Source organism: Simochromis diagramma, unplaced genomic scaffold (genome assembly GCF_900408965.1).
Source record: "Simochromis diagramma unplaced genomic scaffold, fSimDia1.1 OVJJ01000685.1, whole genome shotgun sequence".
Taxonomy (NCBI): domain Eukaryota; kingdom Metazoa; phylum Chordata; class Actinopteri; order Cichliformes; family Cichlidae; genus Simochromis; species Simochromis diagramma.
The window spans coordinates 18,083,997-18,098,996 of NW_024387477.1; the positions used below are offsets into that span (position 1 = coordinate 18,083,997).

At 39.0% G+C, this 15,000-nt stretch overlaps 1 long non-coding RNA gene across 3 annotated transcripts; it reads right to left on the bottom strand.

Moving 5' to 3' along the window:
- Positions 1-483: 483 nt before the first annotated feature.
- LOC120723696 lies at positions 484-3,197 on the bottom strand. Of its 3 annotated transcripts, none has more exons than XR_005693808.1 (5): positions 2,876-3,197; positions 2,742-2,790; positions 2,510-2,596; positions 1,721-1,850; positions 484-1,417 (listed from the first exon to the last, which is right to left on the bottom strand). It is a non-coding gene; the product is annotated as an uncharacterized LOC120723696 (long non-coding RNA). The 3 variants fall into 3 exon arrangements; XR_005693809.1 differs by having other exon boundaries at positions 2,719-2,790; XR_005693810.1 differs by lacking the exon at positions 2,742-2,790 and having other exon boundaries at positions 2,833-3,197.
- Positions 3,198-15,000: the final 11,803 nt, after the last annotated feature.

A 15,000-nucleotide genomic window follows, 5' to 3' on the forward strand; every position in this document is an offset into this window, starting at 1 on the left:
TGAATCTTTAAAGAGCAGCTCAGTGCCATGGGGATTTCTTCATACATATTTGCAATGTGCATCTGCATTTGTAATTCAAATTAACATTAAATTTGGAAGAATGAAAAAGCCAAGTAAATGGAAGAATTAGAGAGAAAATGTTTGTTTTCTCATAACCCATTATTCTCCGGCTCCTTCCAAGTCTATCGTGGATTCGGAAAGGTCTATTTTATGCTCAAATTAGGGAATGTTGACCTAATGTCATCCTAATCCCCTCCGCTAGGAGTTCTCTTGTAGATGGACCTGCCTGGTAAACATGATTATGTTGCCCTTTAGAGACTAAGTTACTGCCAGTAGATCCAGAATTTCTTACTTCTATAACGATCTTTCAGTTTGGAGAGGAGGTGCCATTTAAAGGTGGGAGATGGACAGCTCTCAGTTTTTGCTTCAGGCGAAGGTTCATTGATTTCCTATCCTTGTGACACAGAGCAGTGAGGACAACATTAATGAGGGATTAGTTATTGTACCCATAATCACTAATGTCAAAATCACCAAACTGGGTGATGAAAGGAAGCTTTGTAAATATTTCTTGAAACCATTTAGCAGCCATATTCACTGCAGGCTGATTTCTGCTTGAAAAATCAAAGCATTTTATCCTCATTGTCTTTTACTTTAGTCTAGAGTGTCCTATTTGATGATTACTTTTATTTGTTTAGTTAATTGTTTTTCTGTGACATTGTAGTTTGGTTTTATTGCTGATGACAGTACAACAGTGAGGCAGCATGTAGAACAAAAGAAGAATACACCATACTGTCCCGAGGAGCATCTATCGTAATGCGAAACCAGGAGTTCAAAAAGTAAAAGAAAGGCCTACAGCTGATACAAAAAACCAAAAAAAAAAAAAAAAAAAAAAAGACTTGACAGTGTGAAAGAATTTTTTCACTACTCAAAGAATTTAGAGAGCTACATTAAAATGCTTTAGTTTAGCTTAGAGAGATGTCGTATTCATCCATTCTCTTCCACTTATTCATTTCAGGGTCATGGGATGCAGCTGGAGCCCATCCCAGGTGCAATGGAGCAAGAAGTACATCCTGGACAGATCACCAGTCTGTCGCAGGGCTATCTAGTAGCCTAAAACTAAAATTTGGATAGAAGAGCAAGAGATTGGTGCATGGATTTGTCTAGTGGTATATTGATGCAGACAACAGGTGAGGAAGACTCCTGACATAATGATTTTTGGGTAGGCACTAAAGGGATGGAATTGTGGATGCAGCCAGCAGCCGTAGACTTCCTCTGGAGATGTCTGACTTCTCTGTTGGAGTGGGGTGGAGAGCTTGATCATTCCAGGGGGAATTAGGGGTGCAAGTTAATCTGCTTCAGGCATCTGATCAGGATGTCTCCTGGGCACTTCAGGCACGTGAACGTCTGGGTGTCTGTCCTGGATGAGTTGGAGGTTGCCGGGGATTAGGATGGATGATTGATGGATTAGTTTTTCAAGCAGACAATTATGCCCATGTGAGGGCATGTACTCTGTCTCTGTAACATATACAGCTGCTTGGAGATTGTTACCTTCATTAATGTTAGTTCCCCAAACACTATAGTCCAATAAGGAAAGAGCATTTGAAATGACTTAAACGTGATTTATTGAGATAAAGAATTAATCATTGTGGTGTTTAGACTCCAGTGACAACTTATGGCAGAACAGAATCCCAGCAGTGACTGGATTAAGAACAGGACCCACCAGAGTGTAGATGCTGGTGGAGGTGAAGATGGAGATCTGAGTGACATGAATGTGGTAAAGGGGGTGGATAGCATCACACAAGAGTCTGACAGAGCACGCATCGTGGAGGATGACTGGCCCAGGAAAAAGGCTGACAAGAAGATGATGGGAATAGAGTAAAGATGTGAGTATTGAGATTGACAACATGTGAAAGCGTTTTTTGAAACAAGAGCAGCAGCCAAACAGGAAGCAGGCAGATCAGTGATCACACAGCTACCTTCTTGAACTTACACACAGGCTTCATTAGCTTAGCATGCCATTTACAGTAGCACACATGTGCGCTTTAAGTAGTCACCACAACAGCAACCTTTACCCCCCCCAGGCCATACTAAGGATAAAGTAGCCAAGTGAATAGCCACAAGACAACGACTGAATTGAAACATTATACACACACACAATGCAATAATGTTTAAATAGTGACTTTGCTATTAATTACTGCCAGTTTGTTCTCAGTTATGTTGATATTGTACTAATCACTTCTCTTGTATACCTATTACCATAATATGAGATCAGACCTTTCTGTCCTTGAGAAGAAGCTTTAACTGCCTTTTGTTCTCTGCTGTTGTAAACAAATGACACTCACTTGAACCTGTACCAGGGTGGATAATCCCCCACAGCAAACATAATGCTTTCAATTTAATTGTGTTACTTTGTTGCCCAAGTTGAAGATTTTTGTTCTCCTCTGCTGCCGATCTTCTGACTTTTCCCAGCAGGAAAATGTGCTCAGCAAGAACTTAAGCATTACTTTACCTTTTCTCTCGTATTCATTTCTAACATATTTGGGTTATTTACAGTTGTGATCAGAGGTTTACATCTTCCACGCAGCACCTTCACTGTCTGCAATGATAAGGATTAAGCCACAATCAATACATTAATTGGTGCCTGCTGATACAATGAAATAACAATAAACAAACAGCCACACCCATTAAAATTGTTAAACCAGTTTTAAAACAAATTACAACAGCCAGCAGTGTATAAGGACCTCGGCCCAACAGCCAGAAATCCACCCGGCAAAGCAGCAGCTTGGCAAGCTGTAAATGAAAACAGGACATCAATTACACTGAAGAATTTACCTCAGAAGGAATATCTCTGCCACTTTGTCTGTTTTTCAGTTACCTGTGTCCAGGTAACTAAAATAAGTATCGGTAATCAACATCCAAGAGGTGGGAGCCCACTACAAGTTTCCACAGGGGTGCAAATAACTTTAAACCTCTACCAAACTCTACCAAAACTCAAGCAGAATGGTTTCTGTGACCTACCGCTCCAACAGAAGGCTATGCAATCCACACCAAGCTATCATAGAAAAGTTAAAAAGGCCAAATAGCACAGCGTAGACCAGGTATTCACACAGCTCCAGGTTCACACAACAGATGGACTAACTACACTGCACCTGTGCTTATAAAAGGGAACAACCTAGCCCCGCCTACCAGGGGCGGTTCCTAGACTCAGGTCTCACCTGTCACATAAACATAAGTTCAAACTTCAGCACCCAAGTCTTCTTGGATTAATTAAAGATGCATACTGTGCAATCATTCCACCCTGGAAAAAGAACAGTTAGCATGGTATTCATGTTCATGACGAGCGTAAATAAACTGCATACAACAACATACAAACACAATAAATAACAACACATCATTTGTTTTAAGGTGGACGGTGGGTTAGAACTGGAAGCAAAAGCTCGTGTTTAGTGTTCAATAATGGGGGTGGCTTCTCTCTGCACCTTCAAACATTCACAGCGTTGACTTAAAAGGATCCCATACATACAGCTCCCAGGATAGTGACATCATGTCTGTACTTGATTGCAAACAGAACAGTAGCTGTTCTCTGTGAACGCTTGAGACATTTGCTTTCTCACTCTTCTCCCTTTTTTTGCACCTTAATGAACTAAGGACAGATTTGAAACAGCTTAGACCGTCTTCTTTTAATTAAATAACAGAATTGTGTTTCTCTGTTAAAGAAGTGTAATGTGATTTATTAAAGCTTAAAGCTTAAACTTTGCACCATACAATTTTATTGTACTGTTAAACATGCAAGGAAAGTTAGGAGTATGTAGTCACAACAACCTGGCAAGCGTGTCACCGATACCATGCCAAATAGAGTGATGCTCAATCGGTGCCAGACTCCATGGCGAACATTTGCACAGACGGTGACTTTGTTACCTCTCACTAGAACAGATGGTGTGTCTCGTGCATGGTGTGTGGAAGGTTACTCCTCTCTAGATGCCTACTTGTGTCTTAAACTTCATTTGGACCGCACAGGTGCAGACACAAACACACACACTTGCACAGAGACAGAAGAGAGAGGGCACTATTGAATTAATTAATCAGTAAGTGATACAAAGGTAATAGTTCTCTAATGCCTCAGTGAAGACTGAAGGTATTTTTCCCCAACAACTTTATTTAGAATATACAGCATGCTTACTGAGTCTTTTCTCATACTTTAAACCCTCTTTTTCACCTTGGAGTTCAGCCATTATCACTCATGTAATCAAAGATTAGTAGAGCGAAAAGATCAAGTTACACTGGCAGTGACAGATTCATGAGTTCTTGCTTTCTCAGTACAGGCTATCTATCTGTGGGGTAGGTCTAAAGGGGTGATAAGGTTATCCGAGAACATCTATCACTGATTTCCTGACACTCCCGGTGGCCAAAAATAATCAGATGGCACCTGGATCAACAGCTCTGTGTTTTAAGTTCCACAACTCATCTCTCATGTGTGAGTATTCACACCAAAATAAGTGGGCCAGTCCAAGTTTTCTGCGTGTATATAGATGTCTCTCTTTGGACTTTATCACAGATATCTCTATGAGATGTTTGTAGGAAGAGATGCTGCTGTTGAAAAAAGAGGTTAGTCATGATGTTTTATTTCACTGCTGGGATGCTGAATTGTAAAATACTTCCTACATTCCTTCCAGCTTCGTAGGTTTCAGGTGATTATAATCTTCTACAGCTAATCACTGTGTACTAATAACACTAAGATTTTGACTAACTTGTGTATTTGTGATGCTTTAGAATCAACAGATTCATTTGACATATCATTATTAATCCAGGATGATATGCTACAGTTTAGTAGTACATGGACCCTCTATTTTAACTGACTTCCTTCATGCTACCACGTCTGGATGACGTGTTGTCCCACTGTTTTTCAGCTGCTGCTTGTGCTGTGTTTAAGGGTTTTCAGTCATGATGCAACAATGGTACTACTGCACTATGAAGCCCATTATTTCCAGTGGCTTCCACTACAAAACTTTGCCGCTTCACCGAGCAAAGCGCACATACACTGCGGTCAAAGTTCATTTATTTTGAACTATAATCTACCCATGCTGTGATAAACACCCGCGGACCGACAGAAACCAAGCATCCAGTCAGGCAAGGACAACAAAATCTGAGTGTGTCATTCTGAATTCCCTGAATTGACCCCAGTCTGTATTTGTATCTATCCTGAAAACTTGGTATACAGGTGTGTGTGTTTTAGTCTGGTAGGTGGTTTAAGGTAGACTACCAACAGCTTGTGTAACTGTGTAAGCAGTTAAGCATTAACTGCTCCACCCAATCTCTCTATAGAGTATATAGTAGTTTCCCAAATTTAGTTAATAAGTTAATGAGGTACAAAAGTTTTCATACAGAAATTTTTATTTCAGTGAAATAGTCCCACAAGAAACTTTTAGATCTCCACCTTGTTGGAGTTGGTTAATATAATGATGACACTCTTCAAAAAAGAGGTGTTATTGTGGGATAATATCTATAATACCTATGCTCAGCCTGCACTTAATGCCTATCACAGTTAAACGATGTGTGCATCTTAAATTATAAACTAAAGTATCACCTATATCTTCCTGCTGATCATTCAAATCACAACTTAGCACTTCTTTAAATGCTATTTTTAAAAGTCTGAGAACAGAATAGAAGAAAAAGTTCTTCACAAATGAGAAGAAAATCTACCAAACATTATATGTGATGCAATGCAATTACACACAATAGATCTTTAGTTTAAACAAAGAAGGAACTTACATGTCAGTCTGAGACGAGAGTGATCAAGCTTGCGTTAGTGTTGGAGTTTGTGAGTGTGCGTTAGTAGATACTTGGAATTTGTTTAGATTGAAAACAGATCATTAGTTTGGAACATCTGCATAGAGCAGTTGCTTTTGAATGCGTATTTAACCCCCGCCAACACCCCGCAAACACACAGGGGTACACAGGTAAACACACGCAAGATTGAACCTCTTAGTGCCTAAACCCGAACATCGATTTTTAATGCCTAAACCTGACCAAGTGTTAACAGAAAAGATAAAGTTAAAAAGAAAAACAACAACAAGTGTGCAAAAGAAAAAAGAAAAACTCCCCACAATGCTTGTTTTATTGTGCCATCTGTCAGCCCTCCTACCTCATAATGTGGGCTTTAATGGGTTTTTGTTCTTCCTCGCGTTTCAAAATCTGCACAGAAATGGTATCCCTGTGTGTCAGAACATACGGGTTTCATTAAAATACAATGAAAAGGGATTCCTTAGCAACTACCAGAACATAACAAATCAAGAGTGAGACTATAGTTTAACAATGGATGTGTTCATCTGATCGTTGAATACCTGAGAAACAACTGCATGCTCCTCACACCAGCCCAGAAAAGTATTTGAGCTCACTAGGTTGTAAGGAACTGACCTTATTATTATTATTATTGTTTACTTACAATGACTGCATCACATAAGTTGCATATACAGTACATGACTAATGCTACATTAAAGCATTGGGCATTTCACTTTGTGGTGGCATGGTGGTGTAACGGTTAGCACTTTGGCCTCATAGTGAGCGGTTTAACCACCAAGTCAGTTGGCGTTTGTATGCTCACCTCGTGCTTGCATGGGTTTCTGCTGGATATGCTCAATTCCCCATTGAATAAGTTGTAGAGTAGATTAACGTGTGGATGGATGGATTTCAGTTTGTGAGAATACAAATAAACTGGAATGAATTCTTGCAGACTTATGCTGGCAGCTCATTGGTTAAAATTAAATGGTTTCTGTACTTGGTGGGGGACAGCCATCGAAACATACAGGATATGCATACAGTTACTAATCCTTTTAGGGGTTTTAGTAATTACATAAAAACATCAGTATAAAGTGGAGATCGTAATCAATATGCAGATTTAATACTTTAATGCTACTCTGACAGTAAAAGATGGAACTCTTTTCCACACGTCTGTGTTGTGACCTGTGTTTTAACACTGACCTGACACCCGTTCTTTGACAGCCGTGTATATGGATCCCCTGGGAAAAACACAATTAGCCAAATTAGAAGGCAGCGTCTGGTGAGGCCAAAGGTCAAAATGGGAGCCAAAGCTGTTTTCCATAGTGGTTCTAAGCCAAACAGCTCAGCCAGCTCAATTACCTTTGCAGTTATCGCACAGTAACCTCACATATAAACATAGGTTGTTATTTTCTGTTTATTCGTCACTCGCTAAACACCTACATACATCAACACATACCAGAATGTTCACGTGCCCAAATTTCTCTTTTAAACTCACGGTTTATAATTGTCTTCATAGAACATTTTACATAATTTCCGTAATGTATTCAGAAACCCTTTGAAGTCCTCACTGCTTTCATTGCCCCTCAAACAAGCTGAAGTAACAATTTACCTTGTGTCTTTATTTAACAGGCTGCAGAGTGAGTGGTTGAAGCCACGTATCTGTCTTCAAGCAGGAAAAAAATGAATTTACAATTTTTGATGAGCCCTGCATCTATGCAAGTAGTTATTCGTGAAATTATCTGTTTGGCTGTGCAGAGGGGGGGGTGCAACTTTAAAAATCCAGACAGCAGTTTGCAAGCTGTTTTTGTGGAGTTTTGTTGCTGTTATACTGCTGCTGCTTGATTTGTATTAACAAGGAATGCAGCAGCTGCTTGTGAGAGGATTTGTTGGGAAGCTGTGGCAACATATGCGATAATAATTTTTATTTTTTTTCACCATCTGTGTTGTATGTAAGGAGTATGACAGCTCCTACGTCAAGTAGTGATTCAATCTTTTGGCCCCAAGGTAACTCGATGTTATCCTTCAAGTCATGCAGTATTCAGCTCTGTATGACTTTCAGTACCTTGCATTCCTCATACTGGCCTGAGGTTTACATGAATATTGCATAGTACTATGCTCTATGGTGAATTCCATGTTGTGTGCCGTGTATCCCATTACTTAATGAATTATAGATAGGGGTTATGGAAGAGGGATAGCTCACATTTAGTGTGTTCTCCATTGCTGATTTTTGGGCAAACAAAGATATTTGCCAAAAACAAAAGTCGCATATAAAGAGTCGTTTTAATTGTGTTTGGTTTTTTAAGTTGTTCTTTTTTTTTAACTTTTTTACTTCTTTTTTACTGCTTAAGTAAAACTTGTTCCATCTTTATTGTTTTTTGTTCAACCTTCAAATCTAGCACTATGTATGCAGTGTATACTGTTTACAATAATGGGCAAAGAAGAATCTATCTCAGAATTCTTTAGACAGAGTAGGGCTATGTTGGTTGGTAGGCAATATCAGGTAGGCAAAGGTTCTTTAAATGTCATGCTCAAATTTATCATTATTATTATTATCATTTTTTAATTTGGAATCTTATTGATGTAAAGTTGGTAAAACATTCAAAAGAGTATTCACAGTTCTGAAAAAAATCTTTGGACCAGAAACCAAGAAGGACTTTTACCAGAATGATTGGAAGAGAAAAGTCTGGAAAAGAAGTGAAGCAGCTTGTGATCTAAAACATATCACATTGTCTTTCAAACACGGTGGAGACAAAGTTATGACCATAATATGCAGCATTTTTATGAAAAGTAAGTAAGTTACTCTTAATTCAATTATCTTGGGTTATTATTTTCTCAACACTATAAGTGGTGAAGTTTTCAGAAGTACTTCGATGCAATCAGCACAGCAATGATATCGGTCTAATATACATCTTTATTATGAAGGTAAGTTTTCATTATAAAATTCTCTGAACGCTATAAGTGGTGAAGCTCGTTATTAAGCTCCAACGTAAAATTCAGTACATTTACCGCATACACAGCAAAACTTACATAAATCGTTTAGAAACTTTAAATAAATGACCTGTCAGTGACTGCTACGAGAGAAGTTATGTCATGATTTTAGCTTAACTCTCTTCACAGCAGTGCTCTCATAAGCTGTCACTGTAAAACTGCTCACATAATGTGCAGCAAGCATTATAAATAATAAGGCAATCTGCTGTAGGTGTCATCCCCTCCTGTTTTAATAAATAACTGTTGCAACTATGAGTCCCCAGATCTCATAGTGCTTGCACTTCATAGTTATACTGGAAATCACTGCAATATAACATGCTTTACACGTTTCATTTTTTGCAAAGATGAGAAATTAAGAACTGTTGAGCTCTTCTTTGTCTTCCAGTATCCCTTAAGACATTTATCTCTGGTGGTTCATCACATCAGCATGATATACTGCAAAGAATAAACAGCTGCTTATTCAGGCATTTTTGCAATTTATGCATACAGACAAAGATCAGAAAGTTATGAATGTTTCTTTACTGAAAGAGCAGAAAGATTAACTGATGTGCCTCGTCAAAAACATACGTCAAAGCTGTTAATCTGTAACCGTTCAAACAGGCCAACTATGCCTTTTCAACAGTTGCAAGCTGTTACCAGTTGATAGTTTTCACCGACTCTTTTTTCATATAGTTTGGATTTTTTTTTTACCAACTTGGTGCTTCAGACCAAGTTCCTCCTTTCATTATCAGAAGGCCTGTTTAAAAAGTTGTATAACTGCAGCTGACATTTGCCGCTGTTGACGTCACCTTTGTCATCCGAGGCAGACATACCAATTAATGAACAGCTCAAACCTCAGAGTACTTTTGTATTACAAAGTTCACTCACCTTCAGTTCCTTATCTAGGCTATATAGGCTCACTAAAACTATTCTTTTTTCCTTCTCTTCTGACCTTTTCATCAGAAATTGCACAGTGTGTAAACAAAGCAAAATTCTGGTGGCTTTCTAGTTTATTTCTGTACAAGAAGCAAGAGACAGTTTGCAGTGTTGTGGGGTTTCGTCATCTACTTGGAGAACCCCAGTCTAATACAGCCTAACTGATACAGAATACTTGTTGAGCTGAAACTTGTTTTGAGTACGCCGTGGACTCTTCTGAGCAGAACATCCCTCACTACAGTAAAGACACTCGACAGGTCAGTTCATGTTTCTAGTTGTGTAAGGTTGAGGTCCATGGGGACATCAGCTGTGATTATATAAATAAAATTGAATTAAAGGTACATTTAAAAATAGCAACTAAGCTTGAAGTACAAGAACGGCTAAAGTTAGATCAGGTATGATTTTTATTTTTATATTTTTTTAATAAGAAGAGTCACAGAAGTTTTTTACATTTGCGATTATTACATTTCACACATATTTGCTTATCTGTCAAATGGAAGAAAAAATAGCCTGAATGAAACAGATTGAATTCAATATTATTTATATAGCCACCAAATTGAAACAACAGTTGCCTCAAGGTGTTTGATATTCTAAGGTTAAGACCCTACAATAACATAAAGGAAACAGAGAAAACCCCTGCAATCATATGACCTCCTATGAGCAAGCATTTAGGCGACGATGGAAAGAAAAAACTCCCTTTAAACGGGAAGAAACCTGCAGCAGAACCAGGCTCAGGGAGGGGATTATTTTTTTCTGGGAATCTTTTATATTTTATGCTTTTATTCATGCTTTCATTCAATAGTTAGGTTTAAGCTCTGAAAACGTCTTGGTAAGGTATGGACTGAAAAATGATTAGGTACAGCAAAACGTTGTTTCACTTAAAACACACTCATGTTGACAAATGAAGGGCTGAGAGGGCCTGATCCTTCTCATCAGTGCATTAACCAGTGCATCAAGACACAGACACCAAAAGACACCTTGTGCATAAATGAGTGACGCCAGCTATTTTGACAGAACTGCACTAATGGATGCCCTGGGAGTGAGAATGGGCTCGAACGACAGCTAATCTATAGTGTATGCAACCAAATATGATCCTGGTCTTAGAGAGCTCTTTCAGTGTTGGCCTGATGACACCAAAAGCTTCCACAGAGAAAACAACCGACCAATATCTGAGGTTCGAGTAAGTCAGGTTCTAACCATTTACCATAACCCATTTGCATGCTCTTAAATCGATTCCCATGAAGGTATAGTAATTATGATCTGGCATTTATTTATTTTAAACACGTCAAATTTCATGAAGATTTTAGATGTGCAACTTTTAATGAGTCAGTGGTTACACTTGGTAAAAGCATGTTTTAAACCCTGGCTGTATGACTTAAAGGACTCGCACATAGCAGCCAAGGTGAGTGAGTTAAAACACTTTGTGTCCATGATTATCTCCAACTTTAGAAAAATCGGTAAGTAAAAGCTAAGAACTTGTAAAAATTCATTCATTCATTTCTTTTCACCTTCACAGAGTGAAGCACAGAGATGCTTGTTACAAGTGCTGAAAAGTAGCCGTACAATCAAAGCTGATTGAGATAATTATGCAATAACCATTAGCTGAAGTAATAACTGGTCTCATTATGCTGTTGAGAACTGAAAGAAGGCTGGTGACTGCAATGGGTCAAACCAAATGAGGAAATTACTGCTAATTTACTTTTTATATATAAAACCCAGCAAAGTTTAAAATGAAAGGGGAAAAAATCCATACCACACTTTTTTCCACTTGAAAAAATTAATAACTTCCTTTTTCCACAGTGTTACTCATTAGCTTGTGTGATGAATAAAAAGGCTTAACTAAATCTGAATCATTTGCTTTATTAAATTTCATGTTCAATTTCTCCAAGCCTCGTTAGTTACATACTCTTAACTCCTGAGTGAGTATGAGTACAGGCAAAGCCCTTTAAGTTTTTATTTTCCTGTGCAGCTTGTAAGCCCCTGAGGAGTTTCTCATCTTAAATTCATAGTGATGTTACAGATATATCACCAAGGGAAATCAATGCAAAGTCCCAGTTAATCACAGAAAACCCCAGCGTTTTGTTTGATCTGAGTCTGGATCTGTTTCCTAACTCTGTGCTATACGAGTACGAGTTACCCCACACACACTGAGGGTAATATGAGTAATCCACTGTCCTACTATCTAAAGAAATACATGCCCTGTTCATGATAAAACATAGTGATTGAAACCATATGCGTTAAGGCATTTCTTATGAAACAACCATTCTCCAATACACTGCACAAATGCAGAGTTATTCAAGTCCATAGGAAATGTGCCCCTGTGTCCTCGGGGGAGCCAGAGTGAATGGGAAGATTCAGGATCCACTGGGCTGGAGAAGGACTACATCCCACAGGGTCCCATGGGGAGAAAGACACAGATGCAGCATTGATCCTGCTGAAAAACACTGAATGGCTGGAAGCTTGAGTAAGTGTCAGGTTTCCCAAACGGAAACACCAAGCTAGGCTGGGAGGAAGATCAGAGCTATGAATGTAAAATTTGCAGATTAGCCTGGAGCATGTGAAATTAGCAGAACTAATGTGTGCTCTTTGCCAGTATTTTACATATTTTTTCTTTTTTTTACCATGTGGTCCTGTGTCCTGAGTGTTTTGTGCAATAGCAATAATAACAAGTCTTTTTTTGAAAAATGTTGGGTAACATTTTGTTTTTCGATTTTTCACAATTATTTAACAGAACAAAAACAAGTAGATCCATTTTAGCTGTTAGAATCTGATATTTTATACATAATTTAATTTCAGTGTAAATAAATAACTATTGATTAACTGCTTGTTGATATCAATCAGTTAATTGATTAATTGTCTCAGCACTAAAGACGATTGAGATCTTATATTTAATTCTACTTGGGCTCTAAAAGTAATCACCATTATGTATCCTGGCATTTTTAGCCAAGATAATCACACCATAAATTGTTTTTATATCAGCACTTACCTTGAGCCATCGCTATAAAGGACAAAAGCCACCAGGAGGCAGATACTGCAAATTGCTATGGACAAAACGAGGAACCTTCACAGTGGTCATCCAGTGGAAACAGTAACCACACATGAGAGGACCCTCTATGGACAAGACAGGATGCTGCACTGTAGAGGAAACAAAACAATCTCACCCCTGCTGCTCTTTGATTTGCGCAGCGTGAAATCACAGCCCTGTTTGTATGAACAGGAGCCGTGGCCACCCATCAGGTAGTCACTGTGGAGAGAGGTCCAAGAGGCCCTCATGAATTAAGGGAACATTCATAACGTCTCCAGGGAGGTCTTCTGATTGCCTGCAGCACTACTAATTGATTTAGTACAAGGTCGCAGCCTGAGTGACGGAGGGCAAAGGGAGGAATTTCCTGTTTCTGCATCTATAATTCAGTGGCTTCCTGTGTATGTCAGAGAGAGTGCTATTGTATGAAACACATTTGGTAATTCACATATGCCTCATATATATCTATAGATAGAGACACAGTATCCACCTTTAACTGAATTAGAAGTATATATATCAGCATTTCTGATGCTGTAAATCTGAGATTACCTGCAGCCCTGTCACCGTCACCTTTGTCTACATCGGCCACCATGTACCAAATATTTTATTATTAGATACTATCCAACAGCTGCCTCAGAGGCAGTTTTTGTTCGTCCTGCAATACCTTTTGAATTTCTTCACAGTGTATTTAGTGGCGACTTCTGTAGAGTACACAAATGTGATCTGTTGAGTTACATGCAGGTGACATATGTTCAAAGTGACATGAAAGAAACACAGAGAATGTAACATCACATTTGCAGGAGGATGATGAAATAAACCTTACATATAGGAAAATTACAAGAATTTTAATTTATATATATATATATATATAACTGAATTTACCATGTATTAACAATAAGCACTACTAGTGGTGTATTCTTCTGCAGCGATCATGTGCATCGTTGCAGAGCAGATGGATTGCTAACATGGCCTGTTGTCAATAATCACTTTCGAAGTTTAAATGCATTAACCCTGCTCATCAACAATAGTGGGTGATGTTTTGTTTGTGGGAGCTGGTCTGTTAACTGAAGTTGTGTTGCATGGTGTGCAAGCTGTCCAAGTCAGCAGTCTGCCAACACTCCCCACTGCGCTGTCTCTTTGAAGGTCTGGTGGATTTCCCTCTGGTGTCTCAAGACTCTTCTACTAGCCACACAAACAGAGCGCCAGCTTCATGAGAGAGGCCTTTGTTTTTGTTCTTTTCCTCTACAATGCTTGAGCCGTCCTATTCGATTTGAACAAACACTGCAGTGTTTGAAAAACCTGTGATACAATTCCTTCAGTTAGAAGATGAAGATGGTCCATCATCTGAAACATGGAGCGGGGCTATTTTCATCCGAGGTATTTTAATGGCTAAAAAGTGTCTTCACAAATCCCACAAGCAATAAAGTTTCAACAGAAATTGCCTATATGAACCTAAAACCAATTTCAGGGTGCATATTAGTGTCCTTTTTCAAAAGACAGAAAGCAGCGCTTACTTTAACTTACTGAATATGTCAAACAATTTGAGTTTGAGAGCACCTCGGCTGGATCTACGATGGCCCTTAACTCCCCAGTGTCTGAAATAACACCAAGTCGTTTTTGTAACCTGTGGACTAGAGGAGAGAGAAAAAGAAAGGGTGCACTTTATTAGCCCTGAGCTAGAGGTCCATGTCAACATGCAGACCTTTCACCAAGAAAAAAGGAAAGAGTGGATCCACACTGGATTTCAGAAAGCCTGAAGCAATCTGAGTTTCTCTTACTCAACCACACAGTGTGCCCCACTGGCACCACCCCCACATCCTCCCCTAAAAATTGATTCCCCATCACATTTAAGAGAAACATCTGTCACTTCAGGGGCCTTCATTCCATGTCACACTAAAGAGGTTTATGTTAACAAAATGCTAAATGCCTCCTGAGGAACCACAGCAGAATTACAGTGTAGGGTGTGGGATTTGTTGGGTGGATCACCTACCACGGAGTTTCAGGCCTTAATCACATTTCCAGCTTGCGCTCGGATCCAACTTTCCATCCTGGTGGATTTTGCACCCCTAAGCTCAATCATGAAACTTTTTGGAATAGTCTGCTTTCAGTAAACACAGGCTTTCAGAAGCATTTCCATCTGGAGAATAAGACATTTACGGCATCTTAGTATAAACAGAAACACCTGATGCAGCAACTGATCTGTGCTTGACTTGTTTGTGCAAGATTGTGATGTGAACACTGAGTCATCTGGGAAATTCTGACTTGTGTGGGGACACCGGTGCACATGTTTTGAGCTT